This window comes from Phyllobates terribilis, unplaced genomic scaffold (genome assembly GCF_046119375.1).
Source record: "Phyllobates terribilis strain yellow unplaced genomic scaffold, ASM4611937v1 Scaffold_7__3_contigs__length_470593459, whole genome shotgun sequence".
NCBI lineage: Eukaryota > Metazoa > Chordata > Amphibia > Anura > Dendrobatidae > Phyllobates > Phyllobates terribilis.
Genome location: NW_027362767.1, coordinates 218619563 through 218636968, shown reverse-complemented (window position 1 = coordinate 218636968; position 17406 = coordinate 218619563). Strand labels below are relative to the sequence as shown.

The window sequence follows — 17406 nt, the reverse complement described above, 5'->3', positions numbered from 1 at the left end:
TCATTTCCATTCAGTCCCTTGATTTATTATTCATCAGCAAGTGTGATCACTTTGGCAGCAGTGTGCGCTACTACCTGAATACTCAGGCAGCGGGAAGCCGTCTGAGCCAACCTGAGAAGCCTAGGGTGATGAGGTCAGAGGTGGCAGCCCCACAGGCCCGAGAGTAGAGAGAGACGGCTGCATCAGAGGGAAGGTGCGCTGACTGGCACTGTAACCAGGACAGGTGAGTAACAGTTGTAAAGAGGACTGGACCAAAATTTCTCCAGAACGAGATTGATAAAGTCAAAAAGAAAACAATTGCTTCAAGTTTTTGCTACTGAAGGTGATTCTACAAGCTACCAATTCATGGGGTGTAAATATTTTTTAACACATTGCGTCTGCATTTTGGTCTAGTTTTTGTTAAATGGTGTAATTTGTCAGGTGCTATTGTTCATGTGTGGTTGCATTTGCCTCATTGTAAGATCTTCTAAGGACCAGATAGTATTTTAAGTATGTCTTGAGCATTCTAATTTTCACTACAGGCAGGATAATAATGACAGATAACACCGTTCATGTAATAAATAACACAGGATCCACCGATAACAATAGATGTCACAGCTCAACTCCTCCCTGTCACACACAGTGTGGGAAAGACTAAGTGTAACACGAAGGGATGAGGGGAAGGAAGCCCAGACACTAGGGAAAGGGGGAGTGGCGACCCCTAGGCATATCTAATAACACCCTGCCTACCCTACCGTCCCTTTATTGGTGCCACACCAATCGTGAGCAGGAAACCTAAGCCCTGTATATCCATCCCTAGAGCAAGGCCTTAGATAGGGAGGGGTGGTGAGCACTGGTCAGGCCCCACTAAAAACTTAAGACAACAAGAGAGATAAACAAAGGGGGAAAACTTGGCTTGAGCAGACAGCAGAGAGATAACACCAAAGGTCCTCCAAGGGCACCAGAGAGGAAGCTAGCCGACTGCTATAACTCCAAGCCTTCACAAGGGAAAAATGAGAATATCACCAGTGACTCCCTGAAGCAGACTGAGAGTTTATAAACACCCAGACAAAGGTGTGTCAATCAGAGCAGGAGGGAGGTTGCTGCTGGGTTCAAAAGTCAGAAGGATTAAGAAGGTGTATGCAATTCCAAATGCAGTGACCTTCTGAAGCCAGATGCAGAGCTACTGTCTGTTACATCTGACACACCCGTGACAGTACCCCCCCTTCTACAAGTGGCCTCCAGACACTCAGGACCAGGTTTTTCAGGATAAAAGGTGTGGAATGAACGAACCAGCCTGGAGGCATTCACCTCTGATGCAGAAACCCACATCCTTTACTCTGGACCATAGCCCTTCCAGTGCACCAAATATTGTAGAGAGTGACATTGGAGACGAGAATCTACAATCCTCGAAATCTGAAACTCCAGATTACCATCAACCATTATTGTGGGTGGCGGTAAGGGTGAGGACTCAAGAGGTTCAACATATTTCTTGAGCAGAGACCTGTGAAAGACATTGTGGATCTTAAGGGCCTGAGATAGCTCAAGACAAAACGCTGCTGGGTTTATGACGGCGGTTATTTTATATGGACCAATAAATCTAGGTCAGAGCTTCCAAGAAGGAACCTTCAACTTTATATTCCTGGTAGACACCCACACGAAGTCATTCACATTCAGGCCCAGACCTGCCAGTCTTAAGTTTGTACCTGTCTCCCATTATCTTCAAATTACTCAGAATGCCCTGCCACACCGAGGAGAGCGACAAAGCAAAACGTTCCTCCTCAGGAACTCTCGAAGCCCCTCTCCCACTAAAAGTACCAAACTGTGGATGGAACCCGTATACACCAAAGAACGGTGACCGGCCAGTAGATTCTTGACGATGATTATTCATAGCAAATTCTGCCAGTGGTAAGTAGGCTGCCCAATCCTCCTGATTTTCAGAGATAAAACACCTGAGATAAGTCTCCAAATTCTGATTGACACGCTCGATCTGTCCATTCGACTGAGGATGGAAGGCAGTGAAAAAGGACAGCTGCACCCCCAGTCGAGAACAGAATGCTTTCCAGAACTTGGGGGAACCAACTGGGTTCCCCTATCTGACACCACATGGAAGGGAACCCCGTGAAGCTTCACAATCTCATTTATAAACACCTGAGCAAGTGTCTTGGCATTCGGAAGTGCCGGTAATGTGACAAAATTAACCATTTTACTGAACCCATCTACTACCACCAAAACCACAGTTTTCCTGCAGATACCGTTAGGTCAGTAATAAAATCCACAGACAAGTGTGTCCATGTCCTTGTAGGAATCAGTAGTGGAAGAAGAGTACCAGACGGATGGGTATGTGATACTTTAGAACGCGTGCAAATACTACAAGCAGCTACGTGTTCAATCACATCCCGATGCAACCCCAGCCACCAAAAACGATGAGAAAGGAGGTCCGCAGTTTCCTTACTACCTGGATGCCCAGCAAGCACAGAGTTGTGATGTTCCTTAATTACTTTGCTGTGCAGATTAGATGGTACAAATAACCTTCCTGAAGGGCAGGAGGCAGGGACGTCCCCCTGGGCTTCCAACACCTCACCCTCCAGTTCAGGGTACAATGCCGAAATGACTACTCCCTTCTGCTAAATTGGGGCAGGGTTCTCATGGTCACTGCTACCAGGGAAGCTTCGGGACAGAGCATCAGCCTTGACATTTTTGACCCCTGGACGGTGTAAGGCAGCGCTAGTCATCATGCTGGGGGACACTCGCTTCACCGGGTCAATTAAAGCACACATGCATCGTTTTCCAGTATTTCACAATCCAGCAGTTTATTATAAGTCATAACTGCTCATAAACATAGTCCATCTCAGTGGTTCACCGGCATGTTTTACACACACAACTTCCAAGAGCCTCTCCAGTGGCATACATGCCCATGTGGCTCTAGTTACAGCCTTCAGCAAAATCACTAGTCAACATCCATATAATGCAGTGTTTTACCTTTGCCAGGTTTTAGCTGCTTCAGTCAGATTTGTTCTGCCACAACTGTGGCTTTACGGCCTCCCAGATGGGGGTCTCCAGCCCTCGTACCTTCAAAGGCTACTGGTATGATGTCTCACGTAACATCCAGTCTCTGCCTTCCAAGCCTCTTGCCCTCCAAGGCTACTGGCATCGCTTACACATAAGGAACCAGACTCTGCCTTTCAGGCTTCACCAGGCTTCACTAGGCCTCATGAGGCCTCACACTAGGCCTCTCACAATCTCTCCCTGTTTCAAACTACCAGGGTTTATATATCTTCCAATGCACACAGGACCTGTGCTGATGTCACAGTCATGTGATCAGTCACCTGAGGGAGAGGTACATGGTCAGGCAAAACACACCCCCTGGACCATTATAGTAATGCTGCAAGTCGCTGCATTACAACGGAAAGTGACAACAAAATTGAACCTAGTAAAAAACAGAGACCATCTAACTTGCCTAGAGTTGAGACGTTTAGCCGATTGAAGATATCACAGGTTCTTATGGTCAGTAATAACAGTAATAGGATGGACAGATGGACAGCCTCCTCCAGCCAATGTCACCATGCCAACTTAATTGCCAAAAGCTCCCTATTACCCATGTCATAATTTCTCTCAGCCGAAAATAATTTCTTAGAAAAGAAAGCGCATGGACGCCATTTACAAGGGGACGAACCCTGAGACAGCACAGCCCCAACCCCCACTTCCGATGCATCAACTTCCACAATAAAGGATTGGGAAATATTGGGTTGACTGAATATACAGTAAGTATTCAGACTCTTTGCTCAGACACTCATATTTAAGTCACATGCTGTCCATTTCCTTGTGATCCTCCTTGAGATGGTTCTACTCCTTCATTGGAGTCCAGCTGTGTTTAATTAAACTGATAGGACTTGATTTGGAAAGGCACACACCTGTCTATATAAGACCTCACAGCTCACAGTGCATGTCAGACCAAATGAGAATCATGAGCTCAAAGAAACTGTCCAAGGAGCCCAGAGACAGAATTGTGGCAAGGCACAGATCTGGCCAAGTTACAAAAGAATTTCTGCATTACTCAAGGTTCCTAAGAGCACAGTGGCCTCCATAATCCTTAAATGGAAGACATTTGGGACCACCAGAAGTCTTCCTAGACATGGCCATCCAGCCAAACTGAGCAATCGGTGGAGAAGAGCCTTGGTGAGAGAGGTAAAGAAGAACCCCAATATCACTGTGGCTGAGCTCCAGAGATGCAGTAGGGAGATGGGAGAAAGTTCCATAAAGTCAACTATCACTGCAGCCCTCCCAGACTATGAGAAATAAGATTCTCTGGTCTGATGAGACGAAGATAGAACTTTTTGGAAATAATTCTAAGCGGTATGTGTGGAGAAACCAGGAACTGCTCATCACCTGCCCAATACAATCCCAACAGTGAAACATGCTGGTGGCAGCATCATACTATGGGGGTGTTTTTCAGCTGCAGGGACAGGATGACTGGTTGCAATTGAAGGAAACATGAATGCGGCCAAGTACAGAGATATTGTGGATGAAAACCTCTTCCAGAGTGCTCTGGACCTCAGACTTGGCCAAAGGTTCACCTTCCAACAAGACAATGACCCTAAGCACACAGCTAAAATAACAAAGGAGTGGCTTCAGAACAACTCTGTGACCATTCTTGACTGGCCCAGCTAGAGCCCTGACCTGAACCCAATTGAGCATCTCAGGAGAAACCTGAAAATGGCTGTGATATTTCAGTTTTTCTTTTTTAATAAATTTGCAAAAATTTCTACATTTCTGTTTTTTTTTCAGTCAAGATAGGGTGCAGAGTGTACTTTAATGAGAAAAAAATGAACTTTTTAGAATTTACCAAATGGCTGCAATGAAACAAAAAGTGAAAAATTTAAAGGGGTCGGAATTCTTTCCATACCCACTGTATATACCAGGATGGACCCTGGATGGATGACATATATACAAGGATTAACCCCAGATGGGGGACATATATACCAGGGTGGGGGACATTTATACCAGGATGAACCTTGGATAGTTATTACATCATAACAGGATGTGCCCTGGATGGGGGACATATATACCAGGATGAACCCGGATGGGGGACATATATACCAGGATGGACCCAGATGAGGGACATATATACCAGGGTGGAGGATATATACCAGGATGGGCCCAGGATGAAGGACATATATACCAGGATGGGGTACATATATACTAGGATGGACTCTGGATGTGGGACAGAAATACCAGGATGGGGGACATATACAGTATAACAGGATGGACTCTGGATGGATGACATATATACCAGGATGAACCCCGGATGGGGGACATATATACCAGGGTGGGGGACATATATACCAGGATGAACCATGGAAGGGGGACATATATACCAGGATGGGGGATATATATACCAGGATAGACCCTGGATGGGGGACATATATACCAGGATGGGGGATATATATATTATTATTATTTATTGTTATAGCGCCATTTATTCCATGGAGCTTTACATGTGAAAAAGGGATATACAGTACATACAAAAACAATTACAATAATCTTGAGCAAAAAGTGATGGTGACTGGTACATGAGGAGTGAGGACCCTGCCCGCGAGGGCTCACAGTCTGCAAGGAATGGGTGTGGATACAGTAGGTGGGAGCAGAGCTAGTCGTGCAGTGGTATGGTGGAGCGATGGTTACTGCAGGTTGTAGGCTTGTCGGAAGAGGTGGGTCTTCAGGTTCCTTTTGAAGGTTTCCACGGTAGGCGAGAGTCTGAAATGTTGGGGTAGAGAGTTCCAGGGTAGGGGGGATGCATGGGAGAAATCTTGTATGCGATTGTGGGAAGAAGAGATGAGGGGAGTAGAGCAGGAGATCTTGTGAGGATTGGAGGTTGCGGACAGGTATGTACCGGGAGACTAGGTCACAGATATATGGAGGAGACAGGTTGTGGATGGCTTTGTATGCCGTGGTTAGAGTTTTGAACTGAAGTCTCTGGGTAATAGGGAGCCAGTGAAGGGATTGACAGAGAGGAGAGGCCGGGGAATAGAGGGGGGGCAGGTGGATTAGTCGGGCAGCAGAGTTTAGGATAGATTGGAGGGGTGCAAGAGTGTTGGAAGGGAGGCCACAGAACAGGAGGTTGCAGTAGTCGAGGCGGGAGATGATGAGGGTGTGCACTAGTGTTTTTGCAGATTCGTGGTTGAGGAATGTGCGGATCCGGGAGATATTTTTGAGTTGGAGTCAGCAGGAAGTGGAAAGGGCTTGGATATGTGGTTTGATGGAGAGATCAGAGTCCAGGGTTACTCCAAGGCAGCGAGCTTGCAGGACTGGGGAGAGTAAACAGCCATTGACGTTGATAGATAGGTCAGGTGGGGGGGGATAAATGAGATGGTGGAAAGATGATGAATTCAGTTTTATCCATGTTAAGTTTTAGAAATCTAGCAGAGAAGAAGGATGAAATAGCGGACAGACATTGTGGGATTCTGGTTAGTAAGGTGTTGATATCAGGTCCAGAGAGGTAGATCTGTGTTTCATCAGCATAGAGGTGATACTGAAAGCCATGAGACTCTATGAGCTGTCCCAGGCCGAAGGTGTAGATGGAGAAGAGCAGGGGTCCTAGAACTGAACCTTGTGGGACACCGACAGATAGGGGGCGAGATGAGGGGGTGGTGTGTGAGTGGGAGACACTAAATGTCCTGTCTGTTAGGTATGAGAAGATCCAAGATAGGGCCAAGTCTATGATGCCAAGAGATGAGACAGTCTGTAGTAACAGGGAATGGTCCACTGTATTGAAGGCAGATGACAGGTCCAGGAGGAGGAGGACAGAGTAGTGTCGCTTTGATTTGGCGGTTAGTAGGTCATTGGTGACTTTAGTCAGGGCAGTTTCAATACAATGGTGCAGGCGGAAGCCAGATTGGAGGTGGTCAAAGAACAGGATGAGAGATGGGAGGGCAGTTCAAAGTGGACATGTTGTTCCAGTAGTTTTGAGGCATAGGGGAGAAGTGATATGGGGCGGTAGCTTGTCAGAGAGGATGGGTCAAGGGAGGGCTTTTTGAGGATGGGTGTGATTGAGGCATGTTTGAAGCATGAGGGGAAGGCACCAGTTGTTAGTGAAAGGTTGAAAAGGTGGGTTAGGGTTGGCATGAAGGTAGTGGTAAGGTTGGGGATGAGGTGGGACGGGATTGGGTCAAGTTCACAGGTGGTGAGGTGTGATTTGGAGAGTAAAGAGGAAAATTGATCTTCCATATACCAGGATGGGCCTAGAATGGGGGACATATACTGTATACCAGGATGGACCCTGGATGGGGGACATATATACCAGGATGGACCCTGGATGGGGGACATATATACCAGGATGGACCATGGAAGGGGAACATATATACTAGGATGGGGGATATATATACCAGGATAGACCCTGGATGGGGGACATAAATACCAGGATGGGAGACATATATACCAGGATGGGCCTAGGATGAGGGACATATATACCAGAATGGGATATATATATATATATATATATATATATATATATACCAGGATGGTCACTGGATGGGGGACATATATACCAGGATGTGAGACATATATATCAGGATGGACCCTGGATGGGGGACATATATACCAGGATGGTGGATATATACCAGGATGGACCCTGGATGGGGGACTTATATACCAGGATGGACCCTGGATGGGGGACATATATACCTGGATGGGGGACTTATATACCAGGATGAACCCCGGATGGTTATTACATTATTACAGGATGTGCCTTGGATGGGCGCCATATATACCAGGATGGACCATGGAAGGGGGACATATATACTAGGATGGGGGATATATATACCAGGATAGACCCTGGATGGGGGACATAAATACCAGGATGGGAGACATATATACCAGGATGGGCCTAGGATGAGGGACATATATACCAGAATGGGGGATATATATATACCAGGATGGACACGGGATGGGGGACATATATACCAGGATGTGAGACATATATATCAGGATGGACCCTGGATGGGGGACATATATACCAGAATGCTGGATATATATACCAGGATGGACCCTGGAGGGGGACATATATTACAGGATTGTAATATATTACATACAGGGTGGTCCAAAAGTAGGTGGACAGAAAGTGCAATAAGGTTATGAAGGGGGAGATTTATCAAACATGGCGTAAACTGAAACTGGCTCAGTTGCCCTTAGCAACCAATTAGATTCCACTTTTCATTCCTCACAGACTCTTTGGAAAATGAAAGGTGATATCTGATTGGTTGCTAAGGGCAACTGAGCCAGTTTCACAGATCTAGTTTTCACAGATAGATCTCCCCCAAATCAGTTTTCTTTTCAGATAATTCAGATAACACATAATGGCAAATAATTTAAATTATCGATCAAAGAAAATGGATTTTAACAGAGTATTGGAAATCTCAAAATGCTGAAACCGTTAGAGCAAATTGGGATGAAACATTTTGTACTCAAGCCCCAAAGAGACAAACCATTTACCGCATCCGTGACAAATTCAATGCCACTGGCTCAATCCTTAATGCTCCAAAAACTGCTCGACCCAAAACAGTCTGTACAGAAGATAATAAACAACTTGTTGCTGAAACATTTTTTCAGAGTCCAAAAAAGTCCACAGAAGAGCCTCTTTGGAATTGGGAATTTCACGAGCTTCTATCATGCGAATCCTGAAATCTATTGGGTGGAAAGCTTATCGTCCACGTCTAAGTCATGGGATATTGGAGGATGATCCAGACAGGCGGCTGCAACTTAGTGTTTGATAAATCTCCCCCTTCATAACCTTATTACACTTTCTGTCCACCTACTTTTGGACCACCCTGTATATAACAAATTTTGCTCTGGGGCCAATCAGACTCCAGTTACGCCACTGGATGCAGGCAGGCAGGAGGTCGCTCACAGGGATCCAGTCTAGCAGCCACAGACTACAGCCCTGGCTACAGGACCAGTGTCCTACCAATTTATTTACTCATCTCTAATTCTATTCCCTTTTAAACATTTTAAAATGAGGACAATATATAGACTAATTTTACCTGAGACAACAGTGACACTATAAGCTCCTCGGGCTTTTAGATTCCTCCACTGCAGAAAAGTCATAATAAAAGCACAAAGACCTAAGATCCATGTAATCATACATGAAACATGAACCCCCCCTGTAATCTGTAGCTATGGGGTTTCTCATGGCTTGGCTTACGCTGGAGTTGCACACAATGGCTATTGTAATAACCTACAACATTTATTCTGCATATTTCGTAAGTTATCTGCTTCTACCCCAAGGGCAACAACCACCTGTTCATAGCATCAACCGTAACAGTATATTTCCACTGTGACGGCATGTGCAAACATTTACTGTATATTTCCCATGCTATATGGTTTCATGTGTAGTCCCTGGTTAGAGCCAATACAATAGACAGAGAGACACGGAAGGATTGTCTGCTGGAAAAAATGACTGTATTCTATTCTATCTACAGTGAAACCAAACCTCTATGAAACTATCACCCAAAATTTGAGTAAAAAGTGGTCTTCTACACGGGTGGAAGTGCTGGAAGAGGAACGATATACGGGATGTGAGGAAACTGACAATCCAGCATAGATGGGACATGGGCTATCTACTCTACTCTATCTCATATCTATCTATCTATCTATCTATATGTATCTATCTATCTATTATCTATCTATCATCTATTATCTATCTACTATCTATCTATTATCTATCTATCTATCTATTAGCTGCAAAAATGGAGCAGCGCCATATATTCTAAATCCGGGTGCAAGGCCCCCACACAAATATCCATTTGTAAAAGCAATACAGGCAAAAAAAGGCAGGCAGCACTCCAACAAAAAATTTTGTGAGAAATGTGGACTTTATTAGCCCATATGGTGTGGCAACGTTTCGGTTGTGACCAACCTTTGTCAAGCTATCTATGTATTATCTATCTAATATCTATCTATGTATCTATCTATATACAGTTGAAACCAGAAGTTTACATACTATATAAAAAGACACATCCTCATGTTTTTCTCAATATCTGACATGAAATCAGAATAAACCTTTCCCATTTTAGGTCAATTAGGATTACCATCATTTTTAATATTTGCCAAATGCCAGAATAATGAGAGAGAGAGAATGTTTTAAGGCATTTTTATTACTTACTGCAAAGTCAAAAGTTTCCATACATTTCATTAGTATTTGGTACCATTGCCCTTAAACTGAATGACTTGGGTAAAACGTTTGGGATCTCCTTCCACAAGCTTCTCACAATAGTTGGTCAGAATTTGGGCCCATTCCTCCTGACAAAACTGGTGTAACTGATCCAGGTTTGTAGGTCGTCTTGCTCGCAGCCTTTTCAGCTTTGCCCAAAAATTTTCAATAGGATTGAGATCAGGGCTTTGTGATGGCCACTCCAAAACATTGACTTTGCTATCCTTAAGCCACTTTGTTACCATTTTGGCAGTATGCTTCGGGTCATAGTCCATTTGGAAGACCCATTTCCGCACAAAGCTTTAACTTCCTGGCTGATGTCTTCAGAAATTGCTTCATTATTGCTACATAATCTTCTTTTCTCATGATGCCATCTATTTGTGAAGTGCACCAGTCCCTCCTGCAGCAAAACAAACGCACAACATGATGCTGCCACCCCTGTGTTTCACAGTTGGGATGGTGTTCTTAGGCTTCCAAGCTTCTCCCTTTTTCCTCCCAACATAATGATGGTCATTATGCCCAAAATGTTCAATTTTAGTTTCATCAGACCACAGGACATGTCTCCAAAAATGAAGGTCTTTGTTCCTGTGTGCATTTGCAAACATTAATCTGGCTTTCTTATGTTTCTTTTGGAGTAATGGCTTCTTCCTGGCAGAGTGGCCTTTCAGCCCATGTTGATACAGTACTCGTTTCACTGTGGATATTGACACAATCTTACCAGCTTCCACCGTCATCTTCACAAGGTCTTTTGCTTTTGTCCTTGGGTTGATATGTACATGTCGGACCAAAGCACATTCATCTCTGGAACACAGAAGCCATCTTCTTCCTGAGCAGTATGATGGCTGGACATTCCCATCTTGTTTGTATTTGCATATAATTGTTTGTACAGTTGAATGAGGCACCTACAGGTATCTTGAAATTGTACCCAAGGATGAGCCAGACTTGCGCAAGTCCACAATTCTCTTCCTGATATCTTGGCTGATTTCTTTAGACTTTCTCATGATGCTACACAAAGAAGCAGTGTGGTTCAGGTGTGCATTAGAATACATCCACAGGTGTGTCGCTAACTCAGATGTTGCCAAAAAACCTATCAGAAGCTTCCAAACACATTACATCGCTGTTATGCACACGCCCGGACTGACTGGCGTGTGCGGGTGTTGTGGTTCCACTGGACCATGAACCAAAGAGTGCCTGGAGGGGCATGACTAAGTATCTGGCCGATCCGACCAAGATGGCACGACGGCATACGACGCCAGTGCACCAGGGAGAAACCGGGCAGAGGGACCAGGTGCTACTCCAGGTCAAACTCCGGACACGGGGGTTGACCCACACAGGGATTACTGGAACAGGCTGGTTAGGCTGGCGCACAGACTGGAGGGTATAGGCAGGCACGACTGGTATGCAGGCAGGCGGGTAAAGGCAAGCGCAGCTAGAGTGCAGACAGGGAGGCACTAGCAGGTAGGAACACAGGCGGGATAGGACCCAGTACACACTGGGACTCAGGAACAATACAGGCAGAGGGGTACAGGCAAGCACAGCTAGAGTGCAGACAGGGAGGCACTATCAGGTAGGAACACAGGCGGGATAGGACCCAGTACACACTGGGACTCAGGAACAGGCAGGTTAGGCTGGCACAGACTGGTGGATGTAAGCAAACACGGCAGGTATGCAGATGGGTGGATACAGGCGAGTATGCAGGCAGGGAGGTACTGGCCGAAAGGATGGGCTGGAGCACAGAAAGGTTAAGACCCAGTACAGACTGGGTCACAGAACCGCAAATGCGGTAGACAACCACAGCAGAGAGGGAACGCCCGAAGCGGTGGGCAAGAACAGAGCAGGACGGGGCTGCAGGAGCAGCGAGCACAAGCAGGGCAGGACAGGACTGCCGGAGCAGCAGGCAGAAGCAGGGCAGGACAGGACTGCCGGAGCAGCGGGCAGAAGCAGGGCAGGACAGGACTGCCGGAGCAGCGGGCAGAAGTAGGGCAGGACAGGACTGCCGGAGCAGCGGGCAGAAGCAGGGCAGGACAGGACTGCCGGAGCAGTGAGCAAAAGGGTCAGAGCGGAGCAAGGCTGCCGGAGCAGTGAGCAAAAGGGTCAGAGCGGAGCAAGGCTGCGGAGCAGTGAGCAAGGAGTCAGAGCAGGCTAGAACCGCCGGAGCGGTAAGCAAAGGAGTCAGAGCAGACTAGAACCGCCGGAGCGGTGAGCAAAGGAGTCAGAGCAGGCTAGAACCGCCGGAGCGGTGAGCAAAGGAGTCAGAGCAGGCTAGGCTGAGTAGGGGGGACAGGGCTCTGTTCACACGGAACAGACAGGAAGGGAAAGGCAGAGCCAGACACCCACAGGGTACTAGCAGAGAAGTAGCGAGTGGACCACAAACTCACAAACGGGAGTACAGAGACAACAAGCAGGAGTTAGGTACGAGTTCAGACTCTGCAGAAAAAGGAAGGGAACGGACATAGAGGCAAAACAGGTAAAGGATAGGAGAGAGTTCAGACTGGAACTGAGTGTACGGAAGAGACCGACACTGCAGCGGAATACAGGAGCGGGTCTGGGAATACGGCCCCCAGAGAGGCAGGACGAACAGGCAAGGAGCGTGTTCAGACAGGACAGACAAGATACAGGAGCGGGTCTAGGTAATCGGCCCCTAGAAGGCGGGAGGAACAGGCTAGGAGCGTGTTCAGACAGGTCAGACAAGATACAGGAACGGGTCTAGGTAATCGGCCCCTAGAAGGCAGGAGGAACAGGCTAGGAGCGTGTTCAGACAGGCCTGGAAATACAGCCTCCAGGATAGGCAGACAAGAGAACACAGAACGGGACCTGGCACCTTCAGAGTGCAAGCACACACTGAATGAAACACTATGCTCAGGCAGGAATAGATGGGAGCAGCTGAGCTATATACCAGGTGACAGACAGCAATAGGCTGAGGACGCACAAGGGGTGTGACCCACAGCAGGTACAAAAAGCAGGAAGTGATCGGGCGCCGCCCTTAAGCAGCAGAAACAGACACAAACAGACAGCATGGAGGGAAGCCAGAGAGACATTCTGGACTGGAGATCAAGTGCGCGCTCTTGCACAGTGGGAGATGGACCACCATGCAAGGACGCCACCAGGTATGTTACAATCATCATATGGGCAGTCCAGAATTGTTTAAAGGCATAGTAATCTTAGTGTATGTGAAGTTTTTTGACTTTGCAGTAATAAAAAACGGGAAAGGTTATTTACAATAAGCTCTGAAGGCAGATTCTTAGGGAGATCTATGTCCGGCCCATAGATCTTAACAGCTCATTTACATATTAAGAAAAATGTGGATTACTCTAGAATAAAACATTGGATTGTAGATATCAAGGTGTCATTTTATTCATTTTTCTGTGACCTACATGCCCATATAGACGGCTTAGGAGGGTTGATCCTACTGCCAGATTCCCTTTAAATAGTAGCGATTGGAGCTAGGTCCATTAGAAGCAGGTGCAGGCTGTAAAGCACAGCCTGCACCCAACCTGAATTGAGCAGGCTCACCTTCTGAGCCTTCCCTATACTATGTGACCTGTACACAACATGTGCCCTACATGTATGGCTCATGTCAGAAAGGGGTTAGCATATTTTTTAATATAGTGACCCTTTTCTGTATGAAAGCCACCATTAGACACATCAGACTACTGTCAGCCAAACCAGCTGATTACATAAGGGAAAAAAAATGGTTGGACATGCTGAATGCTACTAACCAATCCCTTGGATCTTGGAATAGCTGACTTTCCCTGCCCATTGAAAACACATGGACGCTCAGCCTAGTCAAGAAAGCATGTATAGGGGACTGGAGGCTTAGTAGAGAAATATCCAAGGAAAAAGATTGAGAAATTAAATTGTGAACTAGGCTATAGAGTGCTATGGAATATATTGGCGCTATATAAGCAACATGAAATAAATGAATAAAACAGCAACATTAGGGTAAAATACAGAGGTTACAATACACTTCTGATTTACCTACAAACTGTTCTTTACTATTAAAAGACATAATGATATATTTGTTATGAAATTGCAAATAAAACACAAAAAAGAGTAAGTAATAATAGAAATGTAATAATAGAAATGTAACAATAGAAAAATAGTAATAGAGATGTAATAGAAACGTAATAGAAACGTCATAATAAAAATATAATTGTGGAAATGTAATAATAGAAAAAACAATAAAAATGGAAATGTAGTAATAGAAATGTAATAATAGAAGCATAATAATATAAATGTAATAATGAAAAAATACTAAAAATGGAAACATAATAATAGAAATGTCCTAATAGAAAAATAATAATAATAATAATAATGGAAACATAGTAATAGAGGCATAAAAATACAAATGTAATAATAGAAACGTAATAGAAATGTAGACATAGAAATGTAGTGATAGAAATATAAAAGAAACCCATAATAGAAATGTAGTCAAAGAAATGTAATAATAGAAACTTAATAATAAAAACTTAATAATAGAAAAAGAATAATAATGGAAACTTACTAGAAACATAATATAAATGTAATAGAAACGTCATAATATAAATGTAATATTAATAGAAATGTGATAATAGAAACGTAGTAACAGAAACGTAATAGAAACATCATAATAGATATATAATAATAATAGAAATGTAATAATAGAAATGTAGATATAGAAAAATAATAATAATGGACACGTAGTAATAGAAACATAGTAATAGAAATGTAATAACATAAACGTAGCATTAGAAACAACACAATAGAAATCTAATAAAAATGGAAATGTAATAATAGAAATGTAATAATAAAAATGTCATAAAATCAAACAAATCAATTAACGTTAACATTAATGGAACATGAGAATGCCAATCTATGCTGTAAATTACCCTGAAATACAACTGTCAGTACAGAAAAGTAGACAATTGGCTATTGATTCAGTATAATAAAGCATTCATGTGAGCAATTAGTAAGGAATGAGGATGCATCAGGTCAGACACTTGTGGCACCGCGCCACGCCACACCGCAGACAGTATATGGAGCAATGTCGTCTACTGTACCTTGCTGCAGACAGACCCAGGACTGAGCTCTGCTGCGCCCTCTGCGCTTTATACAGAGACGGGGCTGGGGGGAGGGAGGAGGACAGGAGGACGGCAGCTTATTGAGTCATTCACAGCTACCTGCAACATGTTTTTCACTAAAGACTTTATTTGGCAACCATACAGTAACAAGTACCCTATACAGTAAAAGTGACAGCCATGACTGTACATGTATAGGTACATATTATATACAGCACGTTAGTGGGACGGACGATGAAAAAAGATAAATAGGAGTACGGAACACACCCTTGTGAACACATAAGAAGATAACTAAAAATATAGATATGTACATAAAAGACACGCCAACATACAGAGAGCAGGATGTATTTACAGCCCGTGCCACCCTGGACGGTGCCGAGTTACCCAGGAGCAATATTGTACATACAGTCCACACCCCGCCGCTCACTTGCCTTAAAAATTATATCCACGAAGAGGAGAATTAGTTGTAAAATTAGGAATTTTAATGTAAAGTCTGTGCTTGTTTTCATTTGGGGTTTGCTATGAAGATTGTAAGGTTGTTGTCCCCGAATTTATTGGGACTCACTGACAACGCAATAGGGTTTACAACTGAAGCCTTTGTGACGTCGTGGAATCCCCATGAAGGTGACAGATGGCCCCTCGTCTTTTCTAACCACTTAGATGCTGTGATCACTGTTAACCATAGCATATAAAGGGTTAAGCTGCCGCAATCAGAGCTAGCTCCAATCGCAGCAGCTAATGGCATGTATAAAAAGGAAAAAGTAGAAATTGGCTCACCAAGGGTAGGTAAAATGCCTGAATTGAGGTGCAGTGCATGGAGACTCCAGTCCGGCTGGAGTCTCCATGACTTTTAAATGCCGTGGGCATGACGGGGAAGGATGAATGGAGGAAACACAGGTCTACGCAGTTCGAGCTTAACTGCTCTTAGTCCTGACTGTCAGGTGTCTGCTTTATGAAACAGCTAGCATCTATCATGTAAGGAGCAAAATCAGTGCATGAGCCAGATCCATGCAAATTCTGTGGACTTCTGTCCTACATATTGTTATGATAGAGTAGCAAATCACTCAGAAAAATAGATAACACACTAAAAACTGCAACTGACCCTGCCGGTTCCTGTACAGACTAGAGATCCTGACCCCGTAGTCCCTGGTGGTTACTGCATGAGCTGAAATAGCCCTAACCACAGACTAGATGATGGCAAATGGAACCTATATTGCCTGAAAGGCCATCGAGAGCTTCACGTTCCTCCTAAAGAACCGGAGGGCAGAGCAGAGTGCAAATTACCTACAGAAGGGAAAGTGTGCTGAAATAGAAAGAGATCCCAGAGTGAGTAATAAACTACAAATTACAAAATAAAGGATTAAGTATGTACTGTTAGAGAATATGCCACATACTTCCTGAAAAGAAACAGAAGATAGGTGCAGGTAAAGAACACAATCAGCAGAGAAATAAACCCTAGCTGATCTTTCACAGACTGGCTTAAACTACAGCAGTTGTCAGAATTCCTGTTGTCCTTCTACAGTTTGACTACTAGTGGCTGCTATTGTTCACCTTAATAATTGTACTGTAATCCCAGTCCTTACCACTGTGTTCTCCAATTGCCCTTTACTAAGATGGCAGGTTCTGAACCTGTGAGACCCATCTTGTTTCCTGTTTGGGCCTACTTAAAGAAGCATGGATCTCTCACTCATTGTTTGAGTATTGTGTCTAGCTGTTAGCCTAGTTCCAGTCTCCAGCTCCTTAACATTCTTACCCAGACTGTTCTCACCTATCTTCTGATTGTTTCCTACTACTCCTTTGCTAACTCCAAGAACTTCTACTTCCGCTTGCTGTTCCTGCTTGTGCTCTTTCGGTCGCTGGTTTCCAGCAGTACTACACCAGTATTGTAACAGCAGTATGGCTGGACATCCAAATGAGACTATCACCAGCAGGAAATACCAGCAGGGGGAAAGTATATAAAGCCGCACCTGAAAGGTGATAGGGTAGACAAATGAGTAAATGAAAACATCTTTTACCTTAAAAATACTGAAGCAAGGATAACAGAAACTAAACAACCAGAGAAAAAGTGTATCTGCTGTAGCTGGGCGGACAGAGAAGACAACCGCAAAACACATACTCCAGGGTTGAAACCCAGACGCATGATACATATATGGTGGGTGGACA

At 44.5% G+C, this 17406-nt stretch overlaps 1 protein-coding gene across 1 annotated transcript in view; it reads right to left on the bottom strand.

The window, feature by feature from the left end:
* LOC141154193 (keratin, type I cytoskeletal 18-like) overlaps positions 1–15379 on the bottom strand; it is an 86153-nt gene extending 70774 nt beyond the window's left edge. Inside the window, exon 1 of the mRNA XM_073639741.1 lies at positions 15226–15379. The gene's annotated coding sequence lies outside the window, so the exon portion shown is untranslated. The remainder of the gene's footprint in view (positions 1–15225) is intronic.
* Positions 15380–17406: the final 2027 nt, after the last annotated feature.